Here is an 11,388-nt window from a genome sequence, read left to right as displayed (position 1 = left end):
TTTCTGTGGTGCTAAATCAAGTCTTCCAGTATAATTTAAAAAAAATTTCATTCTTCATTAGAACATAGTTCTGTGGAACCCAAAGTCAGAAGTAGTCTTTGAGAGTCTAGGGTCACCTCCACTACAGGGCAAGATGACTCCTAGAAGTCCTGCCAAAGAAAAAAGCCAGGTGATGGATTGAGTGTCTTTTCTCTGAGGAACAGATCAGCCAAACACCAAGAGACTCAACATTGGATTGGCTAGCTAAAGCACCTGTGTAATGCCTTCTATATAAAGACATACAGGGGCATGCAATCTGCATTTGTGGAGGAACTATACATTTGTATCAAATGATAGATTTTTTGGGAGCACAGAAGTGAGAAGAGAAAGATCAGCTGGGGAAACTCAATCTTTTTTTTTTCAAGGCAACATCCTTAGTTTGTTCTGGACAGTGCTCTTCTCATATTGTGGACCTGGAATCTGATACAATATTTCAGATAGGGTCTGGAAAACAAAGGACAGCAGGTTCATCATACTTTCCTTATGGAGAGTCATTCTCTTTTTGTCAACTAAAATCACATAAGGTTTTTGTTTGTTGTTTTCTTTTAATAGTATTTTATTTTTCAAAAAACATGTAAACATAGTTTTCAACATTCACCCTTATAAAACTTTGTGCTCCAAATTTTTCCCCTTCTTTCCTCTCCTTCCCAAGATAGCAAGCAATCCAATGTAGATTAAACATCACCTAAGGTTTTGAGGTCACCACATTATCCCCCACCCCAGCTCTCTTTGTGTGTGAATATTTGATCACATTTCCTCAGACCTTTTCTTAACTCACATATAAAGACTTTACATGTATCTCCATTAAATTTTATTTAATTAGAGTTGGCCAAGATCTTTCAGAATCTGAATTCTGCACCACAATGTTAACTTTCCCATTAAGTTATGTGTCATCAACAAGTTTGATAAGCACTTATCCAATACCTTTATACAAGTTATTAAATAAAATATTGAACAAAACAGGGTTGAAAATAAACCCTCAGGACCCTCCCCTAGACATCTTCCTCAAAATGGTCTTGTTGTTTATCCACTTAATTGCAATCATTTAGTCTATGTTTCTTGATTTTGTAAGCCAGGATATCATGAGAATCTTCATCAAATGTTTTATTAAAATCAGGGTGTACTGTGTTAACAGTATTGTCAGACTTATCAACCTACTTAGTCTATGAAAAAAAGGAACAAATTTGGCATGACCTAGTCTTCATAAACCCATGCTTCCTTCTAGTAATCACTACTTCTTTTTTTCTAAATGCCCACAAGTCATTCTAAATAGTAATAATCATAACAGTTAGTAGTAATTTGGTGTTTTAAGGTTTGCAAAGCACTTCACATCTGTTAATTAATTTAATTCTTATAACAAGGTAGGTGCTTTAATTATTTTCATTTTACAGATGGAGGAACTGAGGCTGTCTAAAGGTCACACAGCTAGTATCTATGAAAGGATTTGAACTCAGGTCTTCCTGTTTCCAAGTCTAGAATTCTAGCCACTGTAACATCTCACTTCCATATTGAAGATATGTGTTGTAAAGATTCAGAGGATTTAAAAATTTTACTAGGAACCTACACTAAGCTCATTGGCCTATAATTTATAAATGTTCTTTCTGTCTATTTTTTTAAAAATGAGCAGATTAAAAAAATAAATGAGCACATTTGCTGATCTTCAAATATGATAAAGAATCTTTCATCCTCTATTCTAATCTCTATAATTTTTCAGAGATCATAGATTTCAATGATTACTCCTACCAAATATTTTGGTACTCTGGAATATAGTTCATCCAATCCTAATGACTTGAACTCACTGAAGACAGCACTGATGAACTCATCATCATCCTCATCTTGGGGTCTTACATCACATTTCCCAGTGTTGCCTTGAAAATAGCTCAAGAATTAAAAAACAGAAATGGATGTACTTATAAAAAATTTATAAGAGTTCTTTTTATGGTGACTAAGAATGGGGAATTGAGGGGAAATTATCAAATGAGGAATGGCTGAAAAAGTTGTGGTATATGACTGTAATTGGATATTATTGTGCTATAATAAATGACAAGTAGGATGAGTTCAGAAAAACCTGGGAAAACTTACATGAACTGAAGCTGAGTAAAGTGAGCAGAACCAGGAGATCATTGTACACATAATAAGATTGTATGATGAATACCTGTGAATGCCTTAGCTATTCTCTACAATACAATGATCTAACAGGGATTCTCAACCTATGGCCCAAGGGCCAGATGCAGCCTGCTGATGACATTTATGGCCCTCCAGGTTATGGCAAATGGGCTGAGGGGCAGAGACAGAGTGTGTGCTTTTGTTTTTACTATAGTCCGGCCCTCCCACAGTCTGAGGGACAGTGAACTGGCCCCCTATTTTAAAAATTTGAGGACCACTGATAAGACAATCCCAAAGGATTCATGATGACAAATGAAATTCACTTATAAAGAGAACTGATAATTGTTTGAATACAGACTGAAGCACATAATTCCTCTCTATTCTGTCTCTGTCCGTCTGTCTGTCTCTTTCTGTTTCTCTGTCTCTCTCTCTGTGTCACTGTCTCTCTTTCTTGTTCATCTTCTTACATAAAAAGACTAATCTGGAAATTTATTTTACATGATTGCACATGCTTACCATCTTCAGGAGGGGTATAGGAAGGGAGAGAAAATTTGGAACTCAAAACTTTTTTTTTTTTAATGTTTAAAATTGTTTTTACATGTAATCTGAGGGAAGCATTTTTGAAATAATTTAAGAATGGTTTTTTGATGTTCTTAATCATTCTGATCTATTTTCATGGAATGGAACTGAGCCTGTATTCTTATTTTATTCCTATCAGGACAAATTCCAATTAAGTCATACATGTCTATTGGACCAGGACCAGTCTAGCTAAGGGCAGAGAGATTGACTCTTCACAAAGAAATGAGTTTTAAGGCAAGGAGCGATTACTGTCTGTTTTGTTGTAAAGAGCTAGTGTCTTATTACTATTGCAATCATGCCTATATTTTAAGATGCTAATGTAAACTTTGATGATACCAAACCCAAACTATTTCTAGGACTTATCTAGCCTAAACTTATATTGGACTTTATTTTTCCCTTGCACTGTTTTTACGAAATCAGACCATATTTATGTTTTTGCCCTCAGCCATTTGCTTTTGTTTTCATTTTTTGTACATGTTCTTTTAAATTCTGAATGGAACTAACAAATAAATATAACAAAAGATTTATTAAGTAACTGCTGTATGCTGGGTACTGTGCTAGTAACTAAGTATAAAAAAGACAAAGATGGAAGAAATGAACAGCTACTGTTGCTAGTCATTGTAGAAATGCCAGGTACTCATGTTATCTTTAAGCAAACTTTTTTTTAAAATTAATTTTATAATTATAACATTTTTTTGACAGTACATATGCATAGGTAACTTTTTTTTTTTTTTTTTTTTTTTTTACAACATTATCCCTTGTACTCCCTTCTGTTCCGAGTTTTTCCCCTCTTTCCCTCCACTCCCTCCCCTAGATGGCAGGCATTCCCATACATATTAAATATCTTATAGTATATCCTACGTACAATATATATGTGCAGAACCGAATTTTGTTGTTGTTGTTGCAAAGGAAGAATTGTATTCAAAAGGTAAAAATAATCTGGGAAGAAAAACAAAAAAAAAATGCTCACAGTTTACACTCATTTCCCAGTGTTCCTTTTCTGGGTGTAGCTGATTCTGTCCATCATTGATCAATTGGAATTGGATTAGCTCTTCTCTATGTTGAAGATATCCACTTCCATCAGAATTCATTCTCATACAGTATCATTGTTGAAGTGTATAATGATCCCCTAGTTCTGCTCATTTCACTCAGCATCAGTTGATGGAAGTCTCTCCAAGCCTCTCTGTATTCCTCCTGCTGGTCATTTCTTACAGAACAATAATATTCCATAACATTCATATACCATAATTTACCCAACCATTCTCCAATTGATGGACATCCATTCATTTTCCAGTTTCTAGCCACTACAAAAAGGGCTGCCACACACATTTTGACACATACAGGTCCTTTTCCCTTCTTTAGTATTTCCTTGGGATATAAGCCCAGTAGTAGCACTGCTGGGTCAAAGGGTATGCACATTTTGATAACTTTTGGGGCATAATTCCAGATTGCTCTCCAGAATGGTTGGATTCTTTCACAACTCCACCAACAATGTATCAGTGTCCCAGTTTTCCCACATCACCTCCAACATCCATCATTATTTGTTCCTATCATCTTAGCCAATCTGACAGGTGTGTAATGATACCTCAGAGTTGTCTTAATTTGCATTTCTCTGATCAATAGTTATTTGGAACACTCTTTCATATGAGTGGAAATAGTTTTAATTTCATCATCTGAAAATTGTTTGTTCATATCCTTTGACCATTTATCAGTTGGAGAATGGCTTGATTTCTTATAAATTAAAGTCAATTCTCTGCATATTTTGGAGATTTTATCAGAACCTTTAACTGTAAAAATATATTCCCAATTTGTTACTTCCCTTCTAATGTTGTTTGCATTAGTTTTGTTTGTGCAAAACCTTTTTAATTTTATGTAATCAAAATTTTCTATTTTGTGATCAATAATGATCTCTAGTTCTCCTTTGTACACAAATTCCTTCCTCCTCCACAAGTCTGAGAGGTAAACTATCCTATGTTCCTCTAATTTATTTATGATCTCATTTTTTATGCCTAAATCTTGGACTCATTTTGATCTTATCTTAGTATGTGGTGTTAAATGTGGGTCCATGCCTAGTTTCTGCCATACTAATTTCTTGTTTTCCCAGCTGTTTTTGTCAAATAATGAATTCTTATCCCAAAAGTTGGGATCTTTGGGTTTGTCAAACACTAGATTGCTATTTTTATTCCCTATCTTGCCCTGTGAACCTAACCTATTCCACTGATAACTAGTCTATTAATTAGCCAATACCAAATGGTTTTGGTGACTGTTGCTTTATAATATAGTTCTAGATAAGGTACAGCTAGACCAACTTCATTTAATTTTTTTTTTCATTACTTCCCTTGAAATTCTAGATCTTTTGTTGTTCCATATAAATTCTGTTGTTATTTTTTCTAGGTCATTAAAATAGTTTCTTGGGAGTCTGATTGGCATAGCACTAAATAAATAGATTAGTTTAGGGTATTGTCATCTTAATTATATTCGCTTGGCCTATCCAAGAGCACTCAATGTCTTTCCGATTATTTAAATCTGACTTTATTTTTGTGGCAAGTGTTTTGTAATTTTGCTCATATAATTCCTGACTTTCCTTTAGTAGATATATTCCCAAATATTTTATACTATCGACAGTTATTTTGAATGGAATTTCTCTTTGTATCTCTTGCTCTTGGATTGTGTTGGTAATGTATAAAAATGCTGAGGATTTATGTGGATTTATTTTGTATTCTGCAACTTTGTTAAAGTTCTGAATTATTTCTAATAGCTTTTTAGCAGAGTCTTTGGGGTTCTCTAAGTATACCATCATGTCATCTGCAAAGAGTGATAATTTGATTTCCTCATTTCCTACTCTAATTCCTTGAATCTCTTTCTCAGCTCTTATTGCTGAGGCTAGAGTTTCTAGTACTATATTGAATAGTAATGGTGATAGTGGGCAACCTTGTTTCATTCTTGATCTTACATGGAAAGGTGAAAGGTTCCAGTTTATCACCATTACATATGCTGTTTACTGACTTTTTTTTTTTTAACCTTTATTATACTCTAAGATGGGGGAGGATTGTGAGAAGATGGCAGAACAAATCAGAAAATTCTAAGCTCTCCTTCCCCCACCAATGAAACAAAATTGTGTCTTAGGGCTAACATAGACTATTGAAAAACAAATAAGATCTTCTAGGACAATTAGAGAAACCCAGAAGAAAAACCCCAGGCAGAAGATTAACCAACATGAAATGTAAATACCTCCAGGTTAGCTCCGCAGTACTAGCAAGTAGGAGCCATGGGCTAGCTGAGTTTGGAGGTAGCCTTTAGCCCAAACTACAGGAACTTTTACCTCCCAGACAGTTGAAGAATCTGGAGTTGGAATCCAGGAAGATTGAGGGGACTTCTGCTGATAAGGAATGCCAGGCCCAGCTGTGCTGCAGAGAAGCTGTCCTGGACAAGAAGGAAACAGCAGGAGTAAATGTGGAAGCAGTGGGATAGAAAAACTGCTGACTGTGGGCACTTACTGAACAGTCAAATTCTTAGTTTGGGGATCCAGGCCAGAGGGGATAACTAAAATGAAATCAGAGGCACCACTCCTTGACCCCAGGATGTGAGATGATAATACTATTAAGTTCCTATTTTTTTTTTTTAAATGAGCAAAGGAGAAAGAGTCCAATCATACTAAGTTACCATGTGAATAGGGAAGACCCAGGATCATCATCATCATAGGATACTGAAATTTTTAAAAAGCCTTTTCTGTCCAAAAGAATAATGTTAAATGGATCCCTGACCAGAAAGAATTTGTAGAATTTAAAAAGACTTTAAATATCAAGAAAGAGATTTCAAGGAAAAACTGAGAAAAAATGATAATCAAAGAAAAATAAGTTATAGAACCAAAGCCTTAGAGAAGAAAATGATTCTTTGGAAATTAGAATTAGGCAAAGCCAAGTCAATGAAGTTATAAGAGAACAAGAAATAATAAAACAAAATAGAAAGAATAAAAAAATAGAAGAGAATGTGAAACATTAAAAAAAACATATTTGGAGAATAGATCAAAAAAGAAAACGTAAGAATAATTGGACTTCCTAAAAGCTACAATCAAAAAGACACACAATATTACAATAAATAATTAAGGAAAATTGTCTTGAAAGGAAGTACAAGAGAGAAAAGTAGAAATAGAAAAAAAATTCCACCAATCACTACCTCAAGGAAACCCTAGAAGGAAAACATAGAAATATTATTGCTAAATTTTGAAACCCCCAGATCAAAGAGAAAATTGTATAATTAACAACAATAACAAAAAACCCCCAAACAAAAACAATTCAAATATGATGGAACTACAATTAGACTTGTATTGGCTACAATAAAAGATCATAAGTCCTAGAATACTGTATATCAACAATCAAAGAAACTAGGTTGTGACCAAAAATACTTTATCAAGCAAAATTAAACATAATTTAGTGAAGAAATACAAATGGACATTTAATGAACTATCAGATTTTTAGGGTTTTGTCTAAAACAAACTCAAACTCAATAGAAAGTTTAACATATAAGAATGTGTATTGTGTGTATGTATATGTATATGTAAATATATCCCTGCTTAATTGTAGCCTATTTAGAAAGAAGAAAGGGGGCGAAATAATGAAGTAAAATGTATAATACAGAGAACAAAGTAAAAGTTACACAGGAGCAAAGAAAAGATGGACAGTTATGAATACATCTTCTGTTATTTTACATGCTTTCTTACAATGGAAATTTATTGTTATATATTTTGAATCCTCACTGATGTTTTGCTGGATGCATAATAATGTTTTCTTGAGATTTTACTTTTCTTTTCTTTTTCTGTCTTTCTTTTTTCTATTTTGTTTTTCCCCTTATTTTGCACTTAAGTTTCAAATAAGTAAATATAGTTTTTTATTAAAGATTTTTATTTTCAAAACATATGCATGGATAATTTTCAGCATTAATTCTTGCAAAAGTTCAAATTTTACCTCCTTCCTTCTACCTCCTCCCCTACATGGCAAGTAATCTAATATATGGTAAACATGGTAAAAACTATATATTAAATCTAATATAGGCATACATATTTATACAATTATCTTGTTGCACAAAAACATCAAATCAAAAAGGAAAAAAATGAGAAAGAAAATAAAATACAAGCAAATAACAACAAAAAGAATGAAAATGATATGTTGTGATCCACACAGTTCCCACATTCCTCTCTCTGGGTGCAAATGGCTTTCTTCATCACAAGATCATTGGAACTGGCCTGAATCATCTTATTGTTGAAGAGAGCCACATCCATCAGAATTGATCATCATATAATCTTGTTGTTGCTGTGAATGATGATCTTCTGGTCCTGCTCATTTCCCTCAGTATTAGTTCATATAAGTCTCTCCAGTCCTCTCTGAAATCATCCTGCTGATTATTTTTTACAGAACAATAATATTCCATAACATTCATGTACAACTTCTCCAACCGACGGACATCCACTCAGTTTCCAGTTTTTTGCCACTACAAAAAGGAGTGTCACAAACATTTTTGCACATGTGGGTCCTTTTCCCTCCTTTAAGATCTCTTTGGGATATAAGCCCAGTAGAAACATTGCTGGATCAAACGGTATGCACATTTTGATAACCCTTCAGGCATAATTCCAGATTGCTCTCCAGAATGGTTGGATCAGTTCACAACTCCACTAACAATGTATTTGTATCCCAGTTTTCCCACATCCCCTCCAAAATTCTTTATTATCTTTTCCTGTTATCTTAGTCAATCTGAGAGGTGTATAGTAGTACCTCAGAGTCGTCTTAATTTGCATTTCTCTGATCAATAGTGAGTAAATATAATTTATTGAAAAAATCCTGGGAATCCTTATCTCATTCCTATTTACAGTGATTGGTTAGATAAAAAAAAAAAAAAAAAAAAAAAAAAAAAACTCGCACTAGCTACATTTACCCCTCAGAGTTCTCAGAGTTCACAAGAGATGATGGGGTGTCCTAATGCTATAGATTCAAGCCACCATTTAAGTATATTCTGACCAATATAAATAACCAGTAATCTCTTCAATAATCATCTAACTAGTTTCAATTAATATCTTCACCACATCATCAATATCATTGATAAATGTCTTACTATCATTTAACCCAGGGCTTCTTAAGCTTTTTACATTCATGACCCCTTTTCACTCAAGAATTTTTATGCAAACTTTGGTATATATGTATGTAAAATAGTTATACAAATGAAAATTTTATTATAATAATCACTCAGTTACACATTCAGTTACAAGACCTCATAATGGGGTTGTGAACCAAAATTTAAGAAGCTGGGATTTAATCAATAAGCATCAATTAGCAAAAATGACCAATATGGAAGTGTTTTACATAGATTCACATGTATAATTTATATCTGATTGTTTACATCTAAGAAGGCTTGAGAGGAGGGAAGAAGGGAGGGAAGGAAAGAATTTGGAATTAAAATATTTTTAAAATGTTAAAAAGAATAAATAAGAAGTAAAATAAAATTTAAAAACAATTCTTGACACTTAAGGGTACATTTTCTTCTATATCACCTCAGCTTCTAGATAGAGTGAGCTCAAATTTAGTATAGTTGCCACAAAGCATTCATCTCTACCAAGTTCACTTCCAAATGTAGTGTAACAAATAATCAGAGTTGTTACTTTTCTTTAAAGACCCAACATCTTGGCTGTGGAATCAATACTCTGCTAGGTTGGATTCCAGTCATTATTCTGAGTTTTTCTTGAGGGTCCAACTCAATTGCCCTAAAACTCAGGCATGGGCTCTGGTCCTTGAGCCTCTGATGGCTTTCCTCAGTGTTTTAAGTTCTCAAGGTCAAAGCATAGTCTGTTTCATCTCTGATACTGTTTTATCTAAGGGAGTAAAGGATGCCTACAACTGAGACAAAAACTTGGGTAGGCTTCAGGTGGACCTTTGTGGGGATAGTGAGCTGCTGATGTCATGTCTTTCAGGATAAAAAAGGCAAGGCAATATTTTTAATGTTTCATTCTGCCTCCAGGTGAGAGAGAACTGGAAGGTCTTCCCCAACCTGGAAGATCTCAGCAGCTCATCATTCTTACTCTTGCAAAAAACATAAATTTTTGTGTGCCTCTTTCAGATCACAGAGGGCACCATGTCCCCTTCCTTGTAATATGGAAGGGATTGTTGTATGTGTATAATAACATGTTTTGAAGGGTAGCTAGATGGCATAATGATTAGATCACCAACCCTGAAGTCAGGAGGATCTGAGTTCAAATCTAGCCTCAGACACTTCCTAGCTGTGTGACCCTGGGCAAGTCATTTAACCCCAATTGCCTCACCCAAAAAATAAATAAATATATTTTGATTAATAAATGATCTTATGAACTTCTTGGGGGGAGACCTTTGCCTTCTACTCTAAGAAATTGGATTTTAGGTACTTTTTAACCTTCTTTGTTCTGATCTTTGAATCCTTCAAAAGGCATTGAACTTCTGAACTTTGCCTTATCCCAGAGTCTGTTTGCCTACTGGGGTTCAAAAACCTTTGATAAGGGATCTCTGATTGCTTTGCCTCTTCTTTAGCTCATTGATTTATGTAAATTCCATTTCCAATCTTCCCTTCCCTCTCTCTACCCCATCTCCAACACCATCATACCCATTTTGTGTTGCCAGAAAGTGTTTTGGGGGTCTCTTCATAAAGGAAAAGCAAATATATGGATTCAGAAATAACACACTAGGATCAAGTTTTTAGTAGTACAAGAGAAAAACACAGTCCCACAATGGTCAGCCTATACACTTTCCTTCAACAAATATTAATTAAATACTATGTCAGTCACTAAAGAAAATACAAAGATGAAGAAAAAGTGCTGCTTTACAGTATATAGAAGAGGATTACAATTTACAGAATTTCATATTTGGAAAGATCCTCATACCTGACCAAGTACTGGCTCTATAATATCCCCAAGAATTGGTCAAACATGCTTTCTTAGATATATTTGAAGGCCCCTAGGAATTTTTAATCTGAGGCATGTGGATAGGTTTTTGGAAGGTTCATGAACTTGAATGGAGGAGGAAAAAGTACCTTTTTTAGCTAATGTCTTAAGGAAATGTAGCATTTCCTATAATTATGAATTTTAAGAATTGTATTCATATAATTATGAATTTTATGAGAAGAGGGCTGACTAGGCTTCCCCAAAAGGATCTATAGCACAAAGAATGTTAAAAACCCCTGGTCCAAGCAGAGGGAATCCAATGTTTCCCAAAGAAGCCCATTCTATTTTTGGATAACTCTAATTACAGAATCACAGAAATTCAGGTTGGAAGGACTTTGAAAAGCTAAAAGTTTTATATAAATACCAGTTATTTTAATATGGCATGAAGTCAAGATTATTCAGCATCTTCGTTGCTTTTCTTTTGGCATTTTACATCTTAGCAAGGTCTTTCCTTCATATGTTACAGTAACTGAACATAATTTTCCAGATATAGAGTATGGTAACACAATTATCTTCCTACTTCTGAAAACCATAACTCCTTTAATCCTAAAATCATTTTACCTTGTGTATATAGTTAATACAGTGTCAAATTGTTAGAGCACTAAGCCTGAAGTCAAGAAGAACTGAGTTCAAATCTAGCCTATTTACTTATTAGTTGTATGACCTTGATCAGGTCACTTTATATCTGTCTTAATCCGTTTTTTCAT

At 34.1% G+C, this 11,388-nt stretch overlaps 1 long non-coding RNA gene across 1 annotated transcript in view; it reads right to left on the bottom strand.

Annotated features, from left to right (window-relative positions):
• Positions 1-422: 422 nt before the first annotated feature.
• Positions 423-11,388, bottom strand: part of LOC141559775 (uncharacterized) — a 90,471-nt gene continuing 79,505 nt past the window's right edge. The window contains exons 2-3 of the long non-coding RNA XR_012487546.1: positions 5,956-6,147; positions 423-483 (exon numbers count right to left, since the gene is read on the bottom strand). This is a non-coding gene — a long non-coding RNA (uncharacterized LOC141559775). The remainder of the gene's footprint in view (positions 484-5,955; positions 6,148-11,388) is intronic.

Source organism: Sminthopsis crassicaudata, chromosome 3 (assembly GCF_048593235.1).
Source record: "Sminthopsis crassicaudata isolate SCR6 chromosome 3, ASM4859323v1, whole genome shotgun sequence".
Taxonomy (NCBI): Eukaryota; Metazoa; Chordata; class Mammalia; order Dasyuromorphia; family Dasyuridae; genus Sminthopsis; species Sminthopsis crassicaudata.
Note: the sequence above shows the minus strand (reverse complement) of the source record. Positions and strands in the feature narration are given on the sequence as shown.